We start from the raw sequence: 15,240 nt of genomic DNA, 5'->3' as shown, positions 1-15,240 counted from the left end.
CATATAAAGCGAGGAAAACAAGGAGTTCATAAGATCATGAATCTAACAATATCATCCCATAAATAATTGACTCAAATCACTCAAACATGAGTTACACAAATATCTAAAAGGCCATTCTAGTGACTGAAGGCAGTGGCAATTTGGTGTGTGTTGAGAGTTTTGTGGATTCCCTTCTCATCCTGGGAAATATGTGTAACATATGAAGTCCCTCAGAGACCATTTTCCTTAATGTATTATCAGAGAAGAAAATCTGTCAAATTAAAGTCTGCCGTGGGGAGGAGAGCGGCCACCAATCAAGTGAAATCATTCTGCTGAACTTGAGCCAGGGAACTAAATTGGGGCAGTATCATTTTGCATGCAAAATGGCCCAGCAGGCTGAAATCCCTGCCTGCAGACCTTCACAGATCACCAACCTCTTGCCAGCGAAACAGACCCCATTATTTAGTCACTTCTTGGCACCCACTGACTGCTTTTCTTTCAGATTTTCTGTTGTCCATATTTCAATATCCCGCCTTTGCATTCTTCTCCTGCTCTTGTTAAAATATTGTTTCTTTTTTCTTTCTTCTTCTTCTTCTTCTTCTTTTTTTAAAGATCCCGTTTAATCAGATAGCTCCTGCTGGCATGAGCTGTCAGAGGTATTCATTTCAGTGGACTCTGGCCTTATGCTGCATTACCTTGGTAACAAGATTTAGAGGCAAAGCCCCAGCCTTGAACTTGTCAGAGTCTCCAACAACGTGAACTCAGCACATATTACTCTCTAGCATATCAAGTTGTCATGCCAACTGCTAACAATAAAACTCATGTCTATCTTCTAGTGTTTTAACTCAATATTTTCAAATTGGTTCCTTCTGTAATTCAGTTGGTCTGGAAATATAATAGATAGACGTGTGTATGTGTGTGTGTGTGCATGCTTGTGTTTAACCAGTCACTAATGGCCTTCCACTAAATGACTGGAGACTGGAAATGCAATGTAGGTCAAAAGTTCATCAAAAAGCAAAGAAAACACATGCTGGATCTAACAAAAGAAGTCTGAAATTTTGGAAATCCTGGCAAAGAGGTAACCAAAGTCTCAAGAGCTGACTTCTGCCCTCAGATATATGCACATGACTTCTGTTGGCACGGCTGCATAGCACATTTGATATCCAAAGTAGCTGACAACCTACACCATACTGAAAACTCCTTCAGTGAGTTTTGAATACACAACCAACTTCAATTTCTGAAAAACACTCATTTTTACACTTATATTTTATTTTTCTCTAAACCAGAAAGCTCTGTAGGAACTTGTTCCCTTAGAAAGTCTCTTAACCCTCTAAGGACACATAGACAGGGATTGTATGGAGTATAGAAGCTAGGGGTGACTAGTTTTCAGGGTTTCTCAAACTTGTTTCAATACATCCTTATCCTTATGCCAGCTCTGATTATCAGCATATTGTCTTTCTACTTTAATTGATGTATTTTAATAAACGTGGAGGGGAACTTTGTATCATTGGTCTGAAACTCTGCTCTTTTAGACCCTCTGCTCCTGGGAGCATGGTACTCGGTTTTCAATGACTAACAGTTATAGGACTGTCAAAGTGCTAGATGATGGCCATCGAAAATATTTTTCATGTTCTAACTTGTTTAATCTTCACCACTACCACAGTAACCCTTTGAAGTAGGTCATTATTTTTTATCATCCCAACTTCACAGAGGAAGAAACAAAGACACAGAGAAGTTAGGCAACACAGTCCCACAGTCCCATAGCTGGTATGAGAAAGGACTGAGTTTTAAACCCAGCAATCTGATTCCAGGGTCTCAACTCCATATACTGCTTTATTGGATTCTGGCTGATTGTGTGAGTCTGTCTGCAAAGTTTTATGCAGGAAGCATTGATTACCTAAAATCACAAACTTCTTGAAGGCAGAGATCATATTAATACTTCTGTCTCTCTCTTAGTATCCAGTTGAGTGCTTTTCACATAATAGTTGCTTAGTAATGTGGTTAGCTTTTTAAAGAGTGGTTTGGGAGAATTCTAGAATATCAAATGCAAGACCAATTTGAAAATCTAGTTTTTATATAAGTTGGAATGATGGGGGCTGTTCTCACCTCCAAATCACGCATACATGAGGTCTTCTGAAGAGCAAACTCACTGAGAACGAAGTTTATGTTTGGTGGTGTGATAAATATGCTCTGTTGGCCCCCACCAGAGATACTTTCTATCCTTCCCCACCGTGCTCTCTGTCCTGAGCACCTGATCATTACCAACTGCACCTAATATGCTTTCTCGCCCTCTGGTTTTGCATTGGGCTGGGAGTCACTGACTAGAGAATGAGAGAAGGTTGGGACATTTATTCCCCTAGGTTGCTCCTTGCCAAGGCACACTTTTGTAATGACTGCTTCTGTCTATCAAAGACCATTGGTTCTATTGCATAGCTCTCTCCTACAGCTACAGCTTTTGCTGGGGTGGTAATGACTTCCTGCTGGTACTAGTTCCAGGGTGCTTCACCATTCCTGATTGGTGTCCTCCTGTAACTCTCACTGAACTTTTATTAATAGTCTCTTCAATAGATGTGTCATCTGTCTCCTGATGGGATCCTGGCTCTTATACTTGTCATCTGGCCAAGTGTTTCTCAAGTGTTAATGTACATGAGGATCACCCACAGATCTTGTAAATATGCAGGTTCTGATTCAGAGGACTGTGATGGGGCCTGAAATTCTGCATTTCTAACAAGTTCTTAGGTAGATAAATGCTCTACAGATTATGCTTTTAGTAGCAGAAATCTAGTAAATGGTCTATAGTTGTCACATGATAGGTATTTTAAATTGTATAAAAGAATTACTAAATGAATGTCTTGGGTGCGATGCTGGATTCAATACCAGCAAAGGAAGCCATACCTTCAACACACCTATCTTGTTAGTAACTTACCCCTGAGGTCTCAGCAGGGCTGCTGCAAACCCACTTGCTCACAACATAAGTTCACAGCTGGCTGGACACCCTTATCTCTGTCTCTCTCATGCCACATCTGTTTTCAAGCACAGTCATGCCACAGTCACCCTGGTGACTCTCATCATCTCCTGTTAATCCTGCTTATTAAAAACAGCAACTACCACAACTAACTTCCTAGAAATTTAATTCACACACATAGTTTTTTTTTCTTCAGAGATGAAAGTAAAACGGATTCTTTTCAACATCAGAATCGGTTTCCCCCAAGAGACAACCTTTGCTGAGTGAAAGATGGTAGAAAAATTCATGGTTTGCCAAACAGTAAGCCTTATTTGCTCAGATTCTCTATAGTCTTATACAAACAGGTTCTATGTGCAAAGGCAAAATTAAGCTCCAGGAGATCATTCAAAACAAGACCCGTTCACGGCAAACTACACCTAACTGTGCTTGAAAACAGATCAGTTGTCAGGAGTTCTGAATTCTCCTTTACATTCAGCTGAGCAGCACACACTTTTAGGACACCTATTAGGTGCCAGATATTGCATCTCTTTGTAGGACATGATTGCATAGTAAGTAAAATCTTATTAATTTTATTTTTTAATTTTTTTTCTTCGGAGATTTTAATGTGAAAAGGCAGAAACACAGATGGGACACTCTTGTGCACTTGGGTACCCAAAGATGATACAGTTACTCAAAGTAGTTTCACATTCAACATCAACATCTCGCATTTAATATGAACAAACGAACCATGAATTACAATAAGTAGTATTTCCGATTTAAAATGAGGAATTTGGGCGGCAGTGGCCCAGGAGCGGCCCAGGAGCCGCCGCAAATGCGACAGCGGCGAAAGAGGGGGAGACGAAGCCGGTGGCAGCGGTCACAGCTGCCCCGGCCGCTGCGGAGGGGAGGTCTGCAATTCCTGCGGCTGAGCCCAGTGCTGGGGAGGCTGAAAGCGGGGATGCAAACTTGGTTGATGTAAGCGGTGGTTTGGAGACAGAATCCTCTAATGGAAAAGATACACTAGAAGGTGCTGGGGATACTTCAGAGGTGATGGATACTCAGGTGGGCTCTTGTGGATGAAGAGAATGGCCGGCAGCTGGGAGAGGAAGAACTGCAGCGTGGGATATGTACCAAGTGGTTCACTGCAGATACATTTGGCATAGATACCTCATCCTGTCTCCCTTTTGTGACCAACTACAGTTTTCATTGCAATGTATGCCATCATAGTGGGACCACCTGTTTCCTCCGGAAGCGAGCAAACTTGAAAGAAATGTGCCTTAGTGCTTTGGTTAACCTAACATGGCAGTCCAGAACACAGGATGAACATCCGAAAACCATGTTCTCCAAAGATAAGGATATTATACCATTTATTGATAAATACTGGGAATGCATGACGACCAGAGACCTGGGAAAATGACTTGGCCAAACAACATTGTTAAAACAATGAGTAAAGAAAGAGATGTATTCTTGATCCTGGGAGTAAAGACCCGGAAGAAGATTACCCCAAATTTGGACTTTTAGATCAGGACCTTAGTAACGTTGTTCCTGCTTATGACAACCAAAACAAAGCAGTGCTGTGTCTGACAGTGGGAATCTAAATGGGGGAATTGCCGCAAGAGGCAGCGGGAAAGGAAGAGGAGCTAAGCGCAAGCAGCAGGATGGCGGGACCACAGGGACTACCAAAAAGGCCCGAGTGACCCTTTGTTTTCTGCGCAACGCCTTCCCCCTCATGGCTACCCCTTGGAACACCCATTTAACAAAGATGGCTATCGGTATATTTTAGCTGAGCCTGATCCCCACGCCCCTGACCCTGAGAAGCTTGAACTTGACTGCTGGGCAGGAAAACCTATTGCTGGAGACCTCTACAGAGCCTGCTTGTATGAACGGGTTTTGTTAGCCCTACATGACTGAGCTCCTCAGTTAAAGATTTCCAATGACCGACAGGCTGTGATTGGAGAGAAGGGCTACTCCATGGTGCAGGCCTCTCATGGGGTATGAAAAGGTGCCTGGTACTTTGAAATCACTGTGGATGAGATGCCGCCAGATACTGCTGCCGGGCTGAGCTGGTCCCAACCCTTAGGTAACCTTAAAGCTCCCTTAGGTTATGACAAATTTAGCTATTCTTGGAAGAGCAAAAAGGGAACCAAATTCCACCAGTCCACTGGCAAACACTACTCCCCTGGCTATGGACAGGTTGACATCCTAGGATTTTATATTAATCTTTCTGAAGACACAGAGACAGCCAAGTCATTGCCTGATACTTACAAAGATAAGTCTTTGATAAAGTTCAAGAGTTACTAGTATTTTGAGGAGAAAGACTTTGTGGATAAAGCAGAGAAGAGCCTAAAGCAAACTCCCCATAGTGAGATAATATTTTATAAAAATGATGTCAATCAAGGAGAGGCCTACAAAAACATTTTTGAGGGGGTTTACTTCCCAGCCATCTCACTGTACAAGAGCTGCATGGTTTCCATTAACTTTGGACCGTGCTTCAAGTATCCTGCAAAGGATCTCACTTCCGCCCTTTGAGTGACATGGGCTGGGGTGTTGTGGTTGAGCACACCCTTGCTGATGTCTTGTACCACGTGGAGACAGAAGTGGATGGGAGGCGCAGTCTCCCCTGGGAACCCTGACCAGCTCTCTCTTTTCAGACATGGATTTTCTGGGGAATAGTATTGAAGGTTGTGTTTTTGTTTTTGAACTGTCTCAAATGTTCCCAAAGATGCTGCAGAACACAGGCTCTCCTTTTTGCAAGTTAAAAGACTGGGTAAGAGTGTGGGAGACCCCTGCCCTCCAGTGTTCTCACCCCACCTCAGTAAATGCTCTTATTGTGTGTGCCACAAACCAACACCTGCTGATCCCAGGATCCTTTAAGTGCCCTGTGAAATTGGTGCTGTACCATGTGCCCTTCCAGCTGGGACTTGTGACTTTACTGTATTTTCTTTTCTTTTTTTTTTTTTTTTTTTTGAGTTGGAGTCTCACTCTGTCGTCCAGACTCGAGTGCAGTGGCCGCTCCCGGCCACCACAGCCTCGGCCTGCTGGGCTCCGGTGATTCTTCTGCCTCAGCCTTCCGAGTAGCCGGAATTACAGGCGCACACTACCATGCCCAGCTGATTTTTTGATTTATTGTAGAGATGAGGTCTCGCTGCCCAGGCAGGTCTCGAACCCGCGGGCTCAGGCAATCCACTCACCTCAGCCTCTCAAAGGCGCAGGATTAGAGGCTGAGCCACTGAGCCCGGTTTTTACTGTATTTTCTAAGGAGTGTGTAAACCTGTCCAAGTAACTTATTTAAAGACATTTCCCTTTGTGCGCATTGGTTCCATCCCACCTTTTTCTAGGGAATTGGTGTGCCTGTTTTGGAGAGTAGCTGAAATCCACAGCTGGACATTCCAAACCAGTCCAACGAACTGTTTCCTTCTGGTGTGGCTTTGGTTTTGTCAGTAATTTTGAAATATATCTTTGAACAGTGGGATCTCTGAAACTAAACTATTAGATCTCTAGAACTGTAATTGTAAAAAGAACTTGCTTGTAGCTTTAACAAATGAGAAACTCCTCCCAAATAAAGCTTGTTTGGAAAAAAATAATAATAATAAAAAAATAAAATGAGGAATTTGAAGTTTAAATTGTTTAATGGTCTTTTTTCTCTTTATTTTTATTTATTAAAATATTTTTTAATTTTAAAGATGTGGGGTGCAATTCATGGTTAGGTATACAAATGTTGATTATGCAGGTACTCTTGTAAAGTCTTACTAATTTTAAATCCAAATAAATGGAATATTGTGATAATTCAGGGCGATGCTAACCTGTATTTGACTATTTCACTAACCATGCAAAACAGATTTACTATGCCAATTAATAAGTCAACAAGTTTTCAAAAATGTACTTAAGAGAATAAATAATTTTCAAGAACTTTCAAGTGTTTTAGAAAGGTACAATTAAATTTTGACAATGGAGACACTAATTGGTTTATTAATGATGTTGGTTGTTGTGCTAATAAAAAATATTCTTCTAAATGTAACATGATATCCTACATTACATCTTGGAAAAGGAAACTGTATTTAGTTAATAGTAATGTACCAAAATTGACTTCTTAGTTTTAGCAAATGTACCATGGTAATGTTAATATGCTAACATTAAAAAAAAAAATCTGGATAAGCATGTATGGGAACTCTCAGGACTGCTTTACAACTTTTCTGTATCTGTAAAATGATTCCCAAATTTTGAAAGTTTATTTTAAAATTTTTTGTACATTTATAAAGTGTGATTTCCAGGAAATCCTGGTGACAACAATAAAAGCTATTTGTTGAAAGATACTCTGTTGTCACAATGCCAAGTGCCCTATACATGTGTTCACAAGAACATTATGAAGTAGGTATGCTTCCTACTTTACACATAAGGAAACTGTGACTCAGAGTAATTTTTACTGAGTCACTTGCCCAAAGACATACAGACAATAACTGATAGAGTCAGGATGTGACAAGGTCTGTCTGTTCCCAAACCCTGTGCTCTCAGCAATTCCACAACTACACTGTCTTGCCTAGTTTCTCTCTGTAAAAAAGTGTTATCACTAATGCAGACTGGCATCCACCTTTCATCTGAATTGGTGAAAAACATGAACCCAATTATTTGCACGGCACCTTTAAATAGACCACGACCTTATTTTGAAAGTAACAAAGTTTAATAGAAGGTCAAGTCCTCCACCATTTCTGCTCTGTTAAATTGGGCCTTAGTTTCCAGAGAGGGGGAGAGCAGGGGTGGATCCCCCACCTTCCAAGGAGCTTGGAATGCTCTCAGACCTGAGCAACTGGCCCTCCTCTTGGCTCCTGTCTTTTGCCCATCACATATTCACCTTGGGATGTTAGGCCTGATGCCTAGGATTCTCCCAGAACTTTCCATTTGGGCTTTGGTCATAGATTGCTCACTCAGAAATGGAAAAGGTAGAATGCTACAACATGGTGCATGGTTCAGGATCAAGAAAACCAGCTCTGCATGCAGAAAGAGGACTGGCTCCCTTAGTTGGAGAGGTCCTAGAGTGCTCTCTGTCCCCAAGTATCACTCCTGCTGGTCCAGCAAGGTGCCTGCAATCACTTAACTCATGTTAAATGCAGCACAACGTTTGTCATGGGCACACACTCTGCTCACAGCTCCTTAAGGTTTTGCTCAAATACATCTATTGACAAATTCCTTGGGTCTCTGCAGCCCAGTTGAGGGTTTGACTTGGTTTAATTCATCATTCATTCATTTGTAAAGGTACAAAAATTACTCCCCAGCAGGGTTCCTACTTTTTTTCCCCCTCTTGACAACAAAATAAGATTGTATACTTATGAACAGTTTCTGCCCTCTGAGAAGGATTCTGTCTGCCAGACTTATGGTTCTCTGAGCTGTCTTGGGACAGAATCAGGAGAAGTGGGGAGAGGAGGAGGAGAAGGAGAGGGAATTAATTAGCAAAAAAGAGTAACTGGAGAAGATGAAGGGGGCAGTTTTAGTGAGAGAAGCACAAGAACAGCAGCAGAAGATGCGCGAAGTCCACGAGAATGAAGTGGGGCTTGAAGCAATATTCCTCTGCACCATATAATCCCTTCATGGTGTTCAGAAACTGCAGATAAAGGACCAAAAAGAATCTTCTTTGACTGTATTTGCCATAGTGCCCCAACCCCCTTCTCCCCCCACCAACCTCCATGCCACCCCTCCTGCCGGCTCTGATCTCTGTCCAGAACACTCCCCTGAGCTCTGCGGCTGAATCTTCATTGATCTTCCAACTGCCAAAGTCAATGAGCATTTTGAGTTCTTATCTAATGTCATCTCTCTGAAGTGTTTGTCCGTTGCCAACTCTCTATAGCCATGCCCCATGTACCACCAATAATCCTTCAAGCGCAAGGTTCCAGGTGCTTTCTACTTATCATTTATTCGATTCTCAAAACTGAGGGTAAGGTTTTATTTCCCACCTTACCCTCAGTTCAGGTTTTATTTCCCACCTTACCCTCAGTTTTGCTGAGGAGGAAACTGGCTCAGAGGAATCAGCAACTTATCTAAATTCTTAGAGCTAGAAAATAAACAGAACTAAGATTTAAGCCCAGGCTCATTTGAGTCTGAAACTCTCTTATTATTATTATTATTATTTTTTTTTTTTTTTTTGAGTTGGAGTCTCACTCTGTCGCCCAGACTGGAGTGCAGTGGCCGCTCCCGGCCACCACAACCTCGCCTGCTGGGCTCTGGCGATCCTTCCGCCTCAGCCTTCCAAGTAGCTGGAATTACAGGCATGCGCTACCACGCCCGACTGATTTTTTGATTTATTGTAGAGATGAGATCTCGCTGCCCAGGTGGGTCTCGAACCCGCGGGCTCAGGCAATCCACTCACCTCAGCCTCCCAAAGGCGCGGGATTACAGGCTGAGCCACCGAGCCCGGCTTATTATTATTATTTAATAAATCATTATTATGTATCTTATGCAATACTTTTATTACAATAATATAGTTACTAAATTATTATTCTTCATTAGTATTATGCCAGTAGCTTCAGCTTTCAGATTTCATGGATGAGAAAAAATTAAAAAACCATTTTGGGGCTCCACTATGGGATTGCCACATATGTGTGTATATGCGTGATTGTGTGTGTGTTGTCTCTAGGGCATTTAAAAAATGCCCGACTGTAGTATATCATCACTGTCATTTAGTTAAAAAGAAATTCTCCAAATGCACTGATAGGAAAGTATCTCCAGAATATACCGGGTTGCCAAGAAAATGTATACACACTTTAAGAGATGTTACCTATGTATTATTTTTAGTTTGCATAATCAGAAATATCTGGACGCTGATGGTAACCACTTCGAGCACTTCTTGTAATCGAAGAAGTCAAATGTGACTTGTATTCATCATTTGTTATTGTATATATTGAGTATTACAATTTTAATACAGATTTTTCCTTTCCTAAGATGTGTATACGTTTTTTTGGCACCCTCTGTGTTGTTAAGCAGGATGCTACCAGTTATATTAAAAATGAGAAGGCTGAGGCAGAAGGATCGCCAAAGCCCAGCAGGTCGAGGTCCGGTGGCCGGGAGCAGCCACTGCACTCCAGTCTGGGCGACAGAGTAAGACGCCTACTCAAAAAAATAAAAAAAATAAAAAAATGAGGCCGGGCTCGGTGGCTAAACCTGTAATCCCACACTTTGGGAGGCTGAGGTGAGTGAATTGCCTGAACCCTAGGTTCGAGACCCGCCTGGGTAACTTGGTGAGACCTCATCTCTACAATAAATCAAAAAATTAGCCAGGCGTGGTAGCACACGCCTGTAGTTCCGGCTACTTGGAAGGCTGAGGCGGAAGGATCGCCGGAACCCAGCAGGTCAAGGTTGCGGTGGCCAGGAGCAGCCACTGCACTCTAGTCTGGGCGACTGAGTGAGACTCCAACTCAAAAATAAATAAATAAATAAATAAATAAATAAATAAAAATGAGTTTCTGGTTGGGTGTGGTGGTTCATGCCTGTCCCGAGGAGGGTGGCTTGCTTGAACCCAGGAGTTTGAGACCGGCCTGGGTAGTGTCCAGTCTGGGAAACATAGCAAAATCTCATCTCCACAGAAAATTTAAAAAAAAATTAGCTGGGTATGGTGGCATGTGCCTATAGTCCTAGCTACTCAGGATGCTGAGGTGGAAGGGTTATCTGAGCCCAGGCGATTGAGGCTGCTGTGAGCTGTGATCATCTATGATCATGCCACTGCATTCCAGTCTGGGGAAAAGTAAGATCCTAACTAAAAAAAAAAAAAGCGTCTCCACAAACATATCTGCTTGTATATGCACAGAGCATTTCCTAAAGAAGAAGAAATCAGTAACAATTCTGCATTTGGGAACCAGAACTTCAGGGTAACAGGGAGACTTCCCATATAGTCAAGGCAGGAGGTTTTTGTGCGTTCTAAATGTTATACAAGGGGTATTATGTATTAACTAGTCAAAAAATAGATAAATTAGAAACAAATCTGTAAAAGAAAAAGCTATGTTAAGACCACAGGATATAGATAAAGTAATCACAAAATAATTTGAATAAATTGACTTTACTCTTAATTTTCTCTTTTTGACTCAGTGCGGATCTTGTCAGGGTCTGATTTTAGCTTGCAGGCTGACCCCAAGTTAGACCTGGTTCTCACTAACCAGCCCCTAGAAATGTATAGATATGGTATCCTAAAGTATTTCTGTGCCCACAAACAGGGACATTTCTTTTTGTGGTCCCTTCTAGGTGCCTAAAACTCAAAACAATTTTTCTAGCATTAGAGAATAAATAAAATAATTTGGTCTGGCTGAAGTCAATGACCCAAGATTAGGGGCCTGAGTTTGAGTAGTTTGCATCCTGATGCAAGTTCTTGAACTTGGCTATTCTTCAGAATCACCTGTGTAGTTAGCTAAAATAGCACCTTCCTAGAGACTGTGTTAAATTCTATGCTTTGAACAAGTGTCCTGGAGGGTTCTGAGACACCAGGGACCACTCTCTGAGAAATAAGAATAGCCCATTCTGTGTATCCTCATGGACTGAGGAGGATGACTAAGTTATAATACTAATCCTAGCATTTCCTGAAAGAAGAAAAAAATAGAGTCTCTCAGTTCAGTGATAGTCAAAAGTCAAACAGACCATTTCCCCTCCCCCGCCACGCCAGAGGTCAAACAGGATGTGTCTCAGATGGAGTCCACTGATGCAAACAGGATCTGGAGAGAAATAGCAAATTTTCCTTTTCACTCTGAACCTCACTCTGACCAGTTCCGGAAACATCCTGATTAGAGCATAATTGATTTGGACTCCTCAAGGAAAGCCGCCAGGCCTGCACTCGCCTTCCTGCACTGAGCAAGCTGTACAGTATCATCTGACCCTTTACTGCATTAAAAACAATATGATATGACATGTGCAGGTTTTCTAACAACATTTGCAAACTTAGTAAGATTATATGGTCAATAACTATGCCAACCATACTTTAGAGAAACAGCAGGACATTTCTATTCAGCCCCCAACGACAGCAAAGAAACTGGAGGCATTTTAGTTGCATAAATACTAACTCTTTAGCCACATAGGATTTGGGATCTTTGGCTGGTCAGGAAACGATCATGTATTACTTTCAAAGCAGAATCAGCTATTCCAGTTTAAACAAGGATTCTAAACAGTTTGCTTTTTTGTTTTTCTTCATAGCACACATCATAGAGTGACTATAATTCAAATTTATCAGGGATTGAAAAGACAAACCAAATAAACAAGAAAACCCATCATACCAGAAGGCTGGGAGGAAATGAATCGAGTCAGAGAAGAATTCCAGCAGGAACTTTTTTGTCAGCATGCTAGACTTCTTACTTTCAAGTAGTTGTTTCCTCTTTTTGCCCCAGTCTGTGTCAAGACCCCACTGAACTGCAAATGGGCCACCAGCCAACCATGTAATAACTGCTATTCTGAAGCATCTTTTAGATTGACTCCATACATTCTTCTGTCTTTATTTAGTGTTTCCCAAGATTAGGTCTTCATATAGAGAAGTGAGAATACCAATTATACTACACACATATTATCTGTGAATTTACAGGAAAGCATAGATATACCATCATAAACTATTCAGATGTGCGAAAAGCTCCTACCAGGATGTGGTGGCTCACACCTATGATCCTAGAACTATGGGAGGTTGAGGTGGAATGATTGCTTGAGCCTAGGAGTTTGAGACCAGCCTAGGCAACATAGTGAGACCTCGTTTCTATGAAAAAAAAAAAAAGATGTTTATTCCTTAGTTCCAAATGCCTTAATGTTGCTTGCTTTTCATTTCACTGTGTTCTATGTAGACCTGAAATTGTTACCTTTTATGATTAAGAAATCCCGGATCTTCTGTTAGATCCTTGTTTGGTTCTTTTTATGATATAAAATAAATGCATCTTTGACAACTTTCATTTAAACCTTTGTATTATGGAAAGATTTAAGCATCATATAGAAAAGTAGTAAGAATAACAGAATATTCTCCAAGCTCAAAATTATCAATTTATGGCAGTTCCCAGTCTCTATTCCCAGATTTTTTAGTACTATTATTTTGATTATATCATTTAATCTGCAAATGTTCACTATGTATCTCTAAAAAATAAAGATTCTTTAATCATGCTGAAAATTAACATTACTACTTTAATATCAACCAGTATCCAGTCATCTACTGATTTTTAAGCAGAAATCTTACAGAAAGCCGTGCTGAAGAAACTCTAGCAATTCCTGTATTGCTACAGGAACTGTGTGATCTCTGTCCCCTAAACCCTCCCGAAGGCAGAGAGGCTTAAGAATCAGATGCACGAAAGTTCTTTCAAGGACTTGAGACTGAACTCATATGTCAAAACCTCCCGGGCTGCGGAGACCGGGTTGGATTCTCCAGCACTGTTGACTTTGGTTTGGATGTTTATCCATTCATTTTTCAGACCTCCAGTCGCTTGTTTATCTTGGCCATCCCTTTCCAGCCTGAGACTTCCCACACTCTGCCATCTGGCACCCTCTCTGGTTTCATTCCCACAGCCCCAGCTCTGAGCAAAAACCTCAGCGTAAACTCAGATCCACCAAAAGGTCTCAAGTGCTGGGTCCATGCCTCTGTACTCAAGTACTCCTGTGGGAGAGAATGGGGTAAAAAAGAATTTTTGGACGGGATCATCAAGGTTTATTTCCCAAAGAGCACAACTCTATTGTCAATCAATAGACAGATCAATAGTCAATAAATATCCCAGTTCCCTGGTGAATGTTATCTTCTTGTGATAAGCTTAGAAACGAGGTGCAGTGACAGATATCAAGTGTCAGAACTATACTTGGTGCTTATTTATTTTTTAAAAATTATCATGCCACTGAATACTCAACTTGTGTCCTTAGACCTGTAAATTGCTCTAGTCAGGATAGGAAATTTTGTAGCTGTGAGAACTTAAAGTTTATTTAGATTATCAGAGCGTTTTGATAGCAATGAAAATTTTGAGTTAATCCCAAGCAAGTTGAAGCAGCTAGGTAAGTTTACTTACCATGTCCTGAAAAAGTCTTTCTACTTTCTTGCTGTCTGGTGATTCTCTCCTGATTTGTCATACTTACCAGTCCTTGAATGCTCTACTGACCACTCAGGTCAAAGAGCTCCCCTCTCTAAGTTCCACAAGAATGATACCATTTCTACCACAACATCTAACATTTCTAGAGAATTTGCCATATGCTGAGTACCATGCCACACTCTTAGTGCATTACCTCATTTAATCTTTATCACAGCTCTAGGAGAAAAGAGCTACTAGCATCGTTGTTTTATAAATGAAGAGAATAAGAAGAGATTAGGTAAATACCCAAGGTTATGGGGACAGTAAATGACAGTGCTGGGCTATGTATCTCAGAGTGCCTCCCCTCGATCTTGAAGCTACATGCTATATTAAAAAAAATCATATCCTGGCTGGGGGTGGTGGCTCATCCCTGTAATCCCAGCACTTTGAGAGAATGAGGTGGGAGGATCCCTTGAGGCCAGGAGTTGGAGACCCCTGTCTCTACATATTTAATTTAATTTAAAAAATAATATTCTATCTTGCATTGTCAATGAATGTTTATATATATGTTTTTGTACCTCCTCTTGACATAGTAGATATAAAATATTTAGCACAGTGTCTGGCAAATAAATGGTGCTAGATCCTGTGCTTGATAAATGTTAGTCACTATTGTTGTTATCAGTAATTATTTACAGTGTGGCACAGGAGTCTCACCTCTGTGCTGAATGCTGTTGCAGATGTAGAAGCGTGAGAGTCCAGCCTTACTGCCACTAGATTTAGCACATACAAATATGGGATACAATACTTGAGACATGCTTATGCTAACAAGTTTTTTGCTGTTTACCTGGGATTCAAATTTAACTGGGCATCCTGTATTTTATCTGGCAACCCGAGTCGAGGATCTTAACAGCAATCAAGAGAGATGAGCACAGCACTATCAAGCAAGAAAAATGTTCCCTGCTAAGCCATATGGTGCTGATTAGCAGTGTTGCAGGAGTTCTGAGAAAGGAGGGCACAATGTGAACTGGGCAACCAGGGAGGGTTTCACAGAGGAGATGGGGCTTCCCAATCAGGCCGAATGGGGATTTTAAAGATTTCTAGGCTACAGAAAGGGTTAATGAGAACAGCAATAGACCAAATGACTTCTAATTGTGCTTATTATGAAAATACATTCAGCCGGGCTCGGTGGCTCAGCCTGTAATCCCGTGCCTTGGGAGGCTGAAGTGAGTGGATTGCCTGAGCCTGCGGGTTCGAGACCCGCCTGGGCAACTTGGTGAGACCTCATCTCTACGATAAATCAAAAATTAGCTGGGTGTGGTAGTGCGA

General features: G+C 41.4%; 1 protein-coding gene and 1 pseudogene across 1 annotated transcript in view; one reads left to right on the top strand and one right to left on the bottom strand.

Annotated features, from left to right (window-relative positions):
* ADD3 (adducin 3) overlaps positions 1-15,240 on the bottom strand; it is a 195,324-nt gene that overhangs the window by 177,577 nt on the left and 2,507 nt on the right. Inside the window, exon 2 of the mRNA XM_008061832.2 lies at positions 13,247-13,514. The gene's annotated coding sequence lies outside the window, so the exon portion shown is untranslated. The remainder of the gene's footprint in view (positions 1-13,246; positions 13,515-15,240) is intronic.
* Positions 3,742-5,556, top strand: LOC103264189 (annotated as a pseudogene).

Source organism: Carlito syrichta, unplaced genomic scaffold, assembly GCF_000164805.1.
Source record: "Carlito syrichta isolate Samal-C Ts95f unplaced genomic scaffold, Tarsius_syrichta-2.0.1 Scaffold305628, whole genome shotgun sequence".
Classification (NCBI taxonomy): domain Eukaryota; kingdom Metazoa; phylum Chordata; class Mammalia; order Primates; family Tarsiidae; genus Carlito; species Carlito syrichta.
The sequence above is the reverse complement of the archived record's forward strand: the minus strand, read 5'-3'. Positions and strand labels throughout refer to the sequence as shown.